The 12,469-nt window shown below is 44.9% G+C and overlaps 1 pseudogene across 1 annotated transcript in view; it reads right to left on the reverse strand.

Moving 5' to 3' along the window:
* Positions 1-448: 448 nt before the first annotated feature.
* Positions 449-12,469, reverse strand: part of LOC121948812 (carnitine O-acetyltransferase-like) — a 34,266-nt pseudogene continuing 22,245 nt past the window's right edge. Inside the window, exons 10-14 of the transcript XR_015779463.1 lie at positions 4,819-4,941; positions 3,800-3,935; positions 3,570-3,632; positions 2,753-2,890; positions 449-1,319 (exon numbers count right to left, since the gene is read on the reverse strand). The product of XR_015779463.1 is annotated as a carnitine O-acetyltransferase-like (transcript). The remainder of the gene's footprint in view (positions 1,320-2,752; positions 2,891-3,569; positions 3,633-3,799; positions 3,936-4,818; positions 4,942-12,469) is intronic.

A 12,469-nucleotide genomic window follows, 5' to 3' on the forward strand; every position in this document is an offset into this window, starting at 1 on the left:
TTGTCAGTGTGTGAAAATTTTAAAGCCACAATTTTTCAGTGAAATTGCGAACTATCAGTGCGCCATATTTCGCAAAATTGCAGTCGAAACAATTTTTTCAAAAACTTTTTTTAGGTCACTTTCTAGGATGTAAGAAAGCCCTAAGTGCGCCCTTGGCTGAGTGACGCTCCCGTCAGGACCGTTAGTTTCAGGATTGTCAGTGCGTGAAAATTTTAAAGCCAATTGCAATTTTTCTGTGAAATTGCGAACTATCAGTGCCCAGAAATCCCTCATACGTGGCTGCTTCCACGTATAAGGGGCTTGCCTTTCCATTATGGCTCCATAACACGCCTTCGTAGCCTTGGATTGGAAATAATTCTGGCTTGTACAGTGGATGCAATAGAAACAAAACTGCTGATGTTTTGAACATCCATTGCTGAGTAAGAACCTAGAAAATAAATGGATACACTTTGTTGTAGCTTTACTATTCAATCTTCCACATGTTTTACCAACTTAAAGAAGATGGAAGTTATACATGAACACAGTAAAAGAGAAATTACATTCTTTCCAACTGTTAGTATGAATATGATTTTTACACAAAATAATCACAAGATCAACAGTATCAGAAATGCTGGCATCCAGGTTGTCCTTAAAATAATGTTTATCGTTGTAACTTAGTAATGATAGGAGGCAGTTTGGCCCCTTCAGCACACACCTTTTACTGAATGATGTTCACCAAGTGAAAAACTATGTGAAAAATCAAAATGAGGGGAAAAAGTGAGCATTGTGCATCTTCCTTTTCTGTTGTTTATGCAAAACTGCTGATGCTCAATAAAAATTAATTACAGTTATTTGTCTTGGATTGTTTATTCTGTTTTACAAGAAAAAAAGCATTATTATTATTATTGTTGTTGCTGTCATTGATAATAAGATTCAACCTGTTGTGAAGACCATGGTAGACTGATTTTATAACCTCTGGACAAAGCCAGGCTAGCAGTTTCCCATTTTCTATCTTTGTTTTAAGGTAAGCTAACCTTCCAATCTATCTCTCTGCAATAAGCACATGTTCCAAAACACTGCACTACTGCTTTATGTTATCTTTATGTGCTTTATGCATTATCTTTCACAATTTTGGCTCTTGTAGTTTGTTCCAACAGGTTCCTTATGTCGCACAGTGCATCCTGTAAAGCATGGGCCATATGTGCTGCATTGTATTCTTTGCAGGTTTCAAGACTGGCAACCACGAACTCAATGTGGTTACTCATAATACCGTGGATCAGAACGTACTGTCCGGGTCCTTCAGGGCCAAAACACAGCACACATCCGGAACTGTGTACAATCTGGTGAAGAGGGACAGAAGTGAAATGCAGTTAGTTAGCACCTTGATCGCTAAAATGTGTCTCTGTTAAATGTAGGGAATCTTCTTTTGGGGCTTAGCAAGTATTTTCAGCAAAATTTTGTGACATTTTCCATATGTATATGGAATGATCCCGTCTGTCAGGGTTAGCGGACTGAGGCACATTGACCTGCCAGGCCTCACTCTTCGGTTTACTGCTAAGTTAATTAAATAAAAGTAGATATACAACTATTTACAAATTTTCACACTTAACTAACCAGGGTTCTGGAGTTCTCTTGGTACTAGAAGCTTTTAATCTGACTGGAAATGAAATTCTATTTCCAAGGAGCAGCTCCTGTTTTGAAGGGTCAGCCTCATCACATGAAGACTCGCACATACACAGTCAAAGGAGTCTTTGTCGGAGAATAGACAAGTTCAGCCCATTGTCATTCAGAACTTGTCAAATAGCACCACCCTGTCAGTGCATTCTGCATACAAATGTGGCACCAAAAGCCATCTCCCGCGTCCACATGCAACATGTATGGATGGTGTCAGATGATAACGTGGTCAAACACAATCTGTGCCATTGTTATCATATGCTGGCTGACAGCCGAATGGCTGGATGAAATACTAAAGGACAGCATCAGGTAATAATGCTGCTGTTAACAACAAAATATAAGGAAAGTGAGTTTGCCTATAAGGCGGGCGGTTGGTGAGATGGATGTGTCCCACAAACAAACGACTTTAGTGCGGAAATTTTTGCCTAATTCCAGCCATCTTGACAGTCCGCACTGTTGTGTAAACATGAGAATCATGCTGCTTCATCCCACCATGTGTATTTGTAAGATTGTGGTAAAGGTTGCATCATCCCAACATGATGTCATCCCACCATGTGCAGTTGTTGACATCACTGTAACAGCATCTCAGAGTATGGGCAATATGGCCGGATGTAGTATTTATGGATGTACACTTAAACAAATATAATAAGTAACCACTTAACTATTTTTGCAGATTGTTAATTGATCGGCCAGACTATCTTAAGATGCAAGATGGATGACATGTCTCCCTTCACCCCCACTGTACAAAAACAAATCAGGAGCACCATTGATCATGAGCATCACTAATTGGCACACACGTGTCAACCATGATGTAAAACCTCCTTTATATAACATCAAATAACTAATTAAAACCAAACTTGTCCAAAAAATGAACCCTTGGACAAACATGAGGGTGGTAAGAAGTACATCAAATGACTGAACCAATCTCAGGGAAAAATGTATGAGTTTTTATTTTGGCCCTTGCCCCATCTGCTGACTTGGAGGGGGCAGGATTAATGACGTAAACTGCAGCCAGCCACCAGGAGGTGATCGAGATGTTTTGGTCAAGCTGTTATGTAATATCTATAATGCAGTCTTTGGTTTCAACTCTGGTCCTTACCTGACTTGCAACGACTTTGTAGTCAAAGGCTTTCTGGAAGGAGGTGTCTGTGAAGATATCAGGCACAGAGATTTTTTCCTCAAGAGCTTGCATCTTCAGACCCTGCAAGTGGCAGAATGCATCCTGGCCTCTCAGTGCCTGTGAGGATGGAGACAATTCAGTGTGTCCATAAAGTCGGTCACCACATGTAGGAGTAAAGGTACCCTTTGGAGATTTTATATGAACATCATTTTTTTGCACCAAAACTCATTATACTGTCTGTACAAGGCGGGACTATGCTGCCTCGCCATTCTGTATATAATACCCGGTTACAAACAGGGGTGGAGAGTGGTCTCGCCGCTGAGCTAGGAACACAGGTATTAACAGTGCCAAAACGAGGTCTTTTTTTAAAACATAAAGCTGAAAAGACCTTGGGAGGGAGGTGTTTTGATTACATATTAAGTTGCCAAGCACATTATGAGAGATTTAAAAAGCAGCTCTTGGCATTTAGCGGCTAATTCAGAGAAGAAAAGTGTTCATATATGTTCACAAACTGGGAAAATGTATTTGTTAAATTCATTGTGAATCCCTACAAATACAGTACACTATATTTTAAAAATAGCAAGTAAATCATAGAAAAAAAATAGATGGATCAAGATGCATCAATAATTGTTTTATCACTGCAATATTGCCCTCTGATTTGTAATCAAATTGCATCATGAGATGCTTTGAGACAACTATTTATAACAAACCTTAACAACCCTTATAGCTGCATGGTATCTTTATACTGAAAATAAAATGAACTGGCAAATTGAGTGGCACTCTGAATGATACTCACCATGTCGGTATAGTGTTCATGAGCCTTTATAGCTTTCTCCAGTAAATCAAACTTTTCTGACTTCTGTGAAAAACAGGAAGAGGACATATATCTTAAAGCTCATCAGCTGTAGTCAGTGCTGCAGCAGCAGCATGGTAGCATGCTACTGCAGTATCTGATGTCATCATATTTTTCACTGCATCAAGTGACATTATATAAGAGTTGCATTAGAAGTTTCCCTCTCATCAAACCTGTGTTTCGGGGTCATCAAAGACCTTGACAAAGGCAACCGAGGCAGGTGTGTTTATATTAATAAAACTTGCCCGGCCCAGTCTGAACATACGAAGGGTGATAACGTCCAGCATTGGTTGGATTTGGTGGAACGTTCTGACAAAAGAAAGGAGAAACAAGGTTTCAAAACAACTTTGTGTCCCAACATACCAAGCCCTGAAACCTGCTGACCAGTCAAATAAACCCTGGAGCTGTGATTACGTTACACTATACTGACTGAAAACGCAGTCAGTATGTTTCTCGAACTATCCAGTTTACTCCATTATTACTTCAGATTGGGGCTGATGAGAAACTGTAGACCTACTGTGAAGGATTCATTCTGTTGCCTAATCAATATTGCCCTAATTTTTAACACAGTGTGAAAGCTTTTCAAAACTGAGTAAATCAGTTTTATCTCAGCCTTACAAGATTATCTGTTACTGCCTTACTACATGACAAAAGTTTTTTTTTTTAATGCAACCGTTGCAGCTGTCTGGAGAATCTGCAGTACTAACACATTCTCATCCCAAGTCATCACATATTGCCCCTTTGCAGTGGACTGCCACATCTATGTGGCAGCAAAGGCACATACTGCCATGGATGATAAGGATTAAACAAAAAATGCTCATTGTAAGGTATAGAAAAAAACCCATGACATTCACACGGGAAGATTCCCACCAGACTCTCCTATGAGGTGCAGGGATGGTGGGACCAATCCTTTGCCCCATAGGTACTCTTGCACTCCTTATTTTACCTCATTACCAGCAGCGTTTTAAGCTGAGGCCTTTCAGTGGTGTATCGTGCAGATGCAAAAGGTTCCATTCATCTGCATACCATGCTGCTGCAGTAGGTGTGATTGGCCACATCCACAGCTGAAGCTGTCCAGTGGCATATCATGCGCACATGAAAGGTGGCTTTTGGTGTCAGGATCTTCTGACAAAAAGACTGCAAAAGGTGTTATTTGACAACCTAGAATGAGAATGGGCAGGCAGGACCTCACCTATAGAAGGCCAGCTGTAGCGCCATCTGCATGAAAGCATTGGGGTTCATCTTTAGAGCTTTTATGGCATTTTTCCCAAAGTGGTCAAACATTACAGTCTTCATTTCCAGGTCCTGGGCCAGTCTGTGGTGATGGGGATGGGAGACATATCTGGACAGTGAGACTTTTCTTGGATAATATGACAGATGTTTGCAAAAGTATTTGATGAGATATCTCTATGACAAATGATAAATATTAATTACATGTAATATACATTGTTTATTCTAAAAATATGATACATCACACACTTTCTGCAGTATTAGTAATAGGGATGCAATGGTATTTTAAATATCGTAGTATTTCGGTTTCAAAATTCTAGCAATAATGCCATGGCATGTGACGTAGAACTCTGAGTACTCCCGCCAGTATAGTTTTTTTTGAGTGGGCCGGGCTGAGAAGCAAAACACATCTCCCATGATCCTTTCCTGTGCAGTGCAGGAAAAGATGGCAGCAAGTACAGAAGGGGAGCAGAGCAGAATTTTGGTTTTGCAGTAAAAAAAAAGATCAGGGAGAAAAAATGATGGATATGCAAAAGACTATTTGCAGACACTGCCGGACCACGATTGTCTACAAGTCAGGGAATACAAGTAATATGAGAACCATCACCAGGAAAAGATTCTTGATGTGAAACCAAGAAGCAATCAAGGCCAAACATCAATTCGTGAGGCATTTCAACCAGGTTTTCCTCATGACAGCACTAGATCTTAACTAATCACAAGGCGAATCAGAGAATTCATTGCCAAAAGCCTGCAGCCGTTTTCAGTGGTGGTCACTGAGGGATTTAAAAGGATGGTGAACGCCCTTGAGCCAAGGTACAAAATTCCATCATTGACATTCTTCAGCAAAACGCTAACACCAACACTTTAGCAAGAGACAAAGACCAAAGTGAAAGAGAGCATCAAGCAGACAGAGAGCGTCTCACTCACGACCAATAGTTGGACATCACTAGCTACTCAAAGCTAAGACACCATTACGGCGCACGTTGTGACTAGTGAATGGGAGACGAGATGTTTTGTGCTTCAAACTCGGACTTTGTTAGAGTCACACAACGGGCATAACATTGCAAAGGTGCTAACATCTGCCATTTCAGAGTGGGGAATCGACACATCAAATGGCATTGCAGTTGTCACAGACAACGCAAGAAACATGGCTGTAGCGGTGACAGAGGCCCCGCATGTTAACTGTTTCACCCACATGTTGAATCTGGCGTCTCAGGCAGGTTTAAAAGTAAATCGTGTCAGCCACCTGCTTGGTAGAGTAAGGCGCGTAGCTGCGTTTCTTTTTCACTGCAACTCAACAGCCGCAGCGGTGCTGACTGTAAAGCAGCAAATGTTAAACCTGCCCGTGCACAAACTGATGCTGATACTGTTTTCTCACAATGTTAAGTTGCTGAGGACAGCAGAGCCTGCAGTCGATCCTTTGACTGGTGTTTGTCAATACAGCAGAAGTATGGAGATAGTTTAAGACAAAAGACCATGGCAGAACTAAGCACTGTATAAGTAATAGACGTAACTACCATGACATCACCACTGGTTTTTGGACTGCCATTTTGAAGCCTCCATCATATGTGGATGAGATGTTGTAACTGTAGAGGTGTGAGGGGTGGATCTGAGTGGGAAGCTGAGGACACTAGGCAGGTAGTCACTCAAGCAGCTTTCCGTAAAGTTGGGCATTCTCATATGGGTGTCTAAGGCCTCAAGTGGCGATTAGAGGAACTGCAGTTTTTAGCACTTCCACATTGGCTTAATATCAGTCTTGGAGGTCGCCACTTGGGCAGAACTAATGTAACACCCACCTGTAATAAAGGTAGCAGTTGTGTTGTAGATAATACAGACTCAGCCCAGATGCTTTTCTGCAAACACTGCAACAGTTTTTGATTTGCTTGATTTTAAGTTTAATTTTCCTGGTTGGTCTTTAAAAGGGATATTTCACCCAAAAGTGAAAATTCAGTCATTATCTACTCACCCTCATACGGATGGAAAGTTCAGTGATGTTTTTTATTAACAAAACACTGCTAGAGTTTCAAGGGAAAATGCATTGCATTTATCTCCCAAATGTTTTAAGTAAATGGTGACTATGCTTCAAATATAAAGAAAACATGTAACAAAACCACAGAAGGTCTCCATACTGCTCGTCCAAAGTAATGCAAGTGTCCTGAAGCCCCAATGTGCCAAGTTGTTTTGAAAATTGTTGTAAAGTGAAAAATCGCCTTACAACATCCAACAGGCACACTAAGAAATAGATTTGCAAAAAAAATGAGAAAAAAAGAACTAATACATATCAGGCATCAATGGATTTTTGTTATTTGTGTAACCTCAGTTGCATTTTTTTTCAAATACAGGGTTAGGGTTAGACTGTAGAATGTTTTCAAAAATGCATCAATTTATTAAGAGGAAAACATTTCCTCAGTATGACACTTTTAATCGTTGCAATAGTTATTGTAATATAAAAGAATATGCATATGTTCTTTCTCTCTCTGAGGCCAACACAGCATTAATGAGGACATGGATCTGTGCGGCTCCTGACTATGCATTCTCCAAGTTTCCACATTATTTGTGGCTGTAACACCCTGCCGATGCACAGCTGACCTTCATTTGACTTTGACTTTGATGTTAGACCATTTTTTTCTTTATTTCAGCTGTTGTGTGTGTCTCTGATCCTTCTGCATTAACTGCAATTGTAGCACACTGTCACTCTGTATTTAATAAATTTTGCATTTGTTACTGATTACCAAGGACAGACCACCAAAATAAAATATTTTTCTAGCCTCCTCCTCTACTGAGAAGCACTTCAAGTTCACACTCAGTGAAATTCTTTTTTTTTTCTTTTTCAATTTTATTTGGACAATAGGGGACAGCATGGGGCACATTTATTGTCATTCACATAATTATTAATGACAGGAGACAAGGTGGGCCAAGTGGTGGCTGCACTAAATTTCATGTTAATTCGGATGTATAAAGGAAAGGTGCACAGAAACAGGTGTACAGAAGGCTTTAACCCTTAGAGACTGTTTGGCACATTTTCATTCATCATTTTTTGATCATTTTGGCTGCATATCGCATACATTTTGGCAAGATTGTGCATTTTTGTTTAATCTTGGAATTTCCAGCTCAGCTCATACAATAAGACATAATTTTTACCATATTTGGTGTATGGAGAAAATACATGCTATGTCCACTAGGTGCACTGTCAAAATAAATGTTGTTGCAAATCTATGACATATCCCAGGCCATGATAACCAAAAAAATAATTATCTACTTTGCGTGTGGTATATTGAAAATAAAATCCACTTTTTTTCATCTGAAAACATAGTGGCATTATGACAAAACCCTGGCATTTAAAGGGTTAAAATTCTGAAAAATTAATAAATATTTGACACTTATGATTAAGACTGATGATGGTTTTAAAAAATGCACTCCATGAAAGTAGAAAATACTACTAATGTATAATATTTTTTACGTTTGATTTTTAAAAGCACATGAGGTCTTGTCCAAGCTGTCTTGTCCAAGCTGCCTGTGGTACGGTCTACATCCCGGTAGTGAATGTAGGAACAACTGAAGTTCTACTCTACCCACGTACCAGTCTGGGTGCCCTCAGTTGTGCCCAAGTGGTGAGTCTACCCACTGGGGTCACAGAGGTGAGGTCTGCCACCGCTACAGTGTCCTCCCAAGTGGCTGGCAGTCCTGCACAGAGCGGGGTAGAACTGGTAGACCTGTCTGCCTTGGCACAACAAGACCAAGCCGAGGTGCGGTCCCTACTGCGGAAGTACAGCTCCGTCTTCTCTGCCCATGATGGTGACTTGGGTTGCACTGATCTCATTTCACACGACATTCCACTGCTTGACAACATTCCTGTGCGACCGCGATACCGGCGTATTCCTCCATCGGAGTACGAAGAGGCCAAGGCCCACATAAACCAGCTTCTGGAGGCTAAGGTTATCAGGGAGAGCAGCAGTCCCTATGCCTCCCCCATTGTGTTGGTCAGGAAGAAGGACGGCAGTCTACGCATGTGTGTAGACTATCGCCTTCTTAACAGCAAGACGAGGAAGGATGCTTTTCCCCTTCCTCGTATCGAGGAGAGTCTTGATGCTCTTTCTGGCGCCTGTTGGTTCTCGACCTTGGATTTGGCCAGTGGCTATAACCAGGTCCCTGTGACCGAGCAGGACAAGCCTTAGACAGCCTTTTGCACGCCCTTTGGTCTTTTTGAATGGAACCGAATGCCATTCGGGCTGTGTAACACCCCAAGCACCTTTCAACGGTTGATGCAAAGGATGTTTGGGGACCAGCAGTGTCAGTCGCTACTTCTCTACCTTGACGACATCGTTGTGTTTTCCTCCTCTATTGGCCAGCACCTGCAGCGCTTGGAAGTCGTCTTGAGTCGGCTCCAGAAGGAGGGCTTGAAAGCCAAGCTGGAGAAGTGTGCGTTCTTTCAGAAAGAGGTCAGCTATCTTGGGCATGTTATCTCTGGGGAGGGTGTTTCCACAGACCCTGCGAAGATCGAGGCGGTTGCTAGGTGGCAGCGCCCCCGCCAGGTTTCAGAGCTGCGTTCTTTCTTGGGGTTTGCCAGCTACTACAGACGCTTTGTGGAAGGGTTTGCCAAGCTGGCAGGCCCCCTGCACAAGTTGGTGGCAACTATGGTAGGCAGCCGGCCCAAACGAGGCCAGAAACTAGATTTCAGTTCTGCCTGGACACCCCAGTGTGACGAGAGCTTTGAGGTGTTGAAAGCAAAGTTGGTCTCAGCCCCTGTTCTGGCATATGCAGACTTTTCCCGTCCCTTCATCCTGGAGATTGATGCCAGCCACAGTGGTCTGGGAGCTGTCTTGTCCCAAGAGGTGGAGGGTAGTATCAGGCCGATAGCTTATGCTAGCCGAGGTCTCCGGCCGACTGAGCGTAACATGGCCAATTACAGTTCCATGAAACTGGAATTTCTTGCCCTTAAGTGGGCAATGGCAGAGAAGTTCCGGGAATATCTTCTGGGACACAAGTGTGTTATCTTCACCGATAACAATCCGTTAAGCCACCTCCAGTCCACTAAACTGGGAGCCACCGAGCACCGGTGGGCAGCCCAACTGGCTGCCTTCGATTTCGAGATCAAGTATCGATCTGGCCGTAGCAATAAGAACGCTGACGCCCTTTCCCGACAGTATATGTCAGGCGCTAGCATGGTTGAGCAGGCCCTACCTGGCACATCCATTCCAGCTCCCCTTCAGCAAGCTGCTCCCCCAGTTGCAGTGGCTCCAGTGACCCAGTCCCTGGTGTCCGCCCTTCCGTTCCACTCTCCGTCTGACATCCGTTCATTGCAGGAGTCTGATCCCCTCCTGAAAGAGGTTCTGGGCTTCTGGAGAAGGCAGGCCCGGCCGACCCCAGACGAGAGGCGCCACATGTCCAAACCAGCCTTGGCACTGTTGCGACAGTGGGATCGCCTGGTGGAAAAAGATGGTGTGCTTTACCGGAAAGTTTTCCGCTCAGATGGGGGAGAGGAGAATTTTCAGCTGATCTTGCCAGCTCTCCTGAAACAGGAGACATTAAAACTGCTCCACCAAGAACATGGCCACCAGGGTATTGATCGAACCACCAAGCTGGGACGAGAGCGCTGCCACTGGCCAGGGATGTGCTCAGACATCAAACAGTGGATCTGAGAATGCGAGCGATGCCAGGTCGCAAAGGACTCTGGGCCCGCCTCGCACAGCTTCATGGGTCACTTGCTCGCATCTAGGCCAAACCAGATTGTGGCCATTGATTTTACTGTGTTGGAGCCCTCCAGCAATGGGTGGGAGAACGTCCTTGTACTGACAGATGTGTTTAGTAAATACATTGTGGCTGTCCCAACTGGGGACCAGCGCACTTCCACTGTTGCCTAGGTCTTGCTGAATGAGTGGTTCTTTAAGTTTGGCGTCCCAAGTCGCATTCACTCAGACCAGGGCCGCAGTTTTGAGAGTGCCTTGATCCAGCAGCTCTGTTGTTTGTATGGGGTAGAGAAGTCCTGTACTACCCCATACCACCCTGCAGGAAATGGACAGTGTGAACGGTTCAATAGAACACTACACAATCTCCTGCGCACACTGCCAAATTCTCGGAAACGAGATTGGACCGCCTGCCTCCCACAAGTGCTCTTCTGCTACAACTCCACACCTCACCAGGTCACAGGGGAGTCTCCTTTCTTGTTAATGTTTGGCCGTGAGCCTAGGTTCCCTGTCGATTTTCTGCTGGGTCGAGTCCAGGACCCTGTGCCAGGGAAAGTACAGGATTGGGTTGCGGAGCATCAGGTGCGACTCAGGGCAGCTTTCGAGGGGGCTCATGAGCGGTTGTTGGCAGCTGCCAGTCGCCGTAAGGAGCGGCATGACCAGCACATCCATGAGGAGCCTCTGCAGGTGAACCAGCTTGTTTACCCCCGGGACCACAAAGTTAGAGGCCGGCATAAAATCAGTGACATTTGGAGTTCCGTGGTGTACCAGGTGCTAAGAGCCCCATGTGGCGACGGTGCGGTTTACACCAGCGCTCCTGTGGACAACTTAGAGAAGGTGCGCAACGTGCATCAAAACATGTTGAAGGCCAAACTAGGGCCTGACTTGGCTGGTCCTCCTCCTGCTTCTCCTCCCGCTCCTCCGTTTCCACCAACAGCACTCGAGGGTAACTCCTCTAGTGATGATGACCTCTGGGTGTTGGTCCCTGAAACCCTGTTGCCATCGGCTGCACCTATAGCTGGCAGTGCTGATCATAGGGGGCCCCTGGCAGCGACACCGCCGAGAGATCCTCCTGTCCTTGGTATGCCTCTGGCACGGGGAGATTCTCCCGTGTTGGGTTCTTCTCCCCTTACGGCAGGTTTAGGCAGTGTTAGTCAGCCCGCTGTCCGTCGAACAGGTCGATCCATCGCTGGCCAACACTCAAACGTGCATCATCTCCCACGGTCAGCTGGTTGCATTGACGGTGAAGTGGCAGAACCGTCAAGGGCTGTGTCTAACGCCCAGTCTGCTTTCCACCGGCCGTGGTGTTAACCCCCAGGTCCCTTTGGTCCATTGTCGGGGCGACAATGCAAAAAGGGGGGGTAGATGTGGCAGGACGGTACAGCCCGTCTCCACTCATGTTAGTTATGTGCTGGGTCAGGTGGATAGCTGTGTAGGCTCGCCCCTTTGCTCCCCGCCCATTGAGTGACACTGGGCTGAGAGCAATTATCCAATTTCACCAGTGTACTGGGCGAGGCCAGCCAAAGCTATATGGGGGAGGGCTGTGCCTCTCAGATGTGCGTCCTCCTACCTCATCCGGAAACCTGAGCATGTGTGTCGGCAGTGTGGTTTGGCGTGGCAGAGTTTGATCCACGTGGCTGTCTTGAGACGTAGGTCGGCGCGTCTCCTCTGCTCACTTTGCCAGGTAGGCTCAGACACTATTACTGCGGCTCTGGCTTGTATTGGTGCCGTGTCTGATGCGCTTTCTGCTCTCCGGCAGAGTTGGCCTGTACTCTGGCCGGGGGTTGGGAGTGCGTGGCCTCGGAGCCGTGCGCAATAATACACGCACCGCGTTGGGAACCCTCAGGTAGGCTGGCTCGTTTGTGTCTGGCGTGTCTCATGCACTCTGTCGGGCTGCACGTTATGTGATTCTGGTCTCTGTTTGCTGTT

Source organism: Plectropomus leopardus, chromosome 17, assembly GCF_026936395.1.
Source record: "Plectropomus leopardus strain MGB_pleo_1.0 chromosome 17, ASM2693639v1, whole genome shotgun sequence".
NCBI lineage: Eukaryota > Metazoa > Chordata > Actinopteri > Perciformes > Serranidae > Plectropomus > Plectropomus leopardus.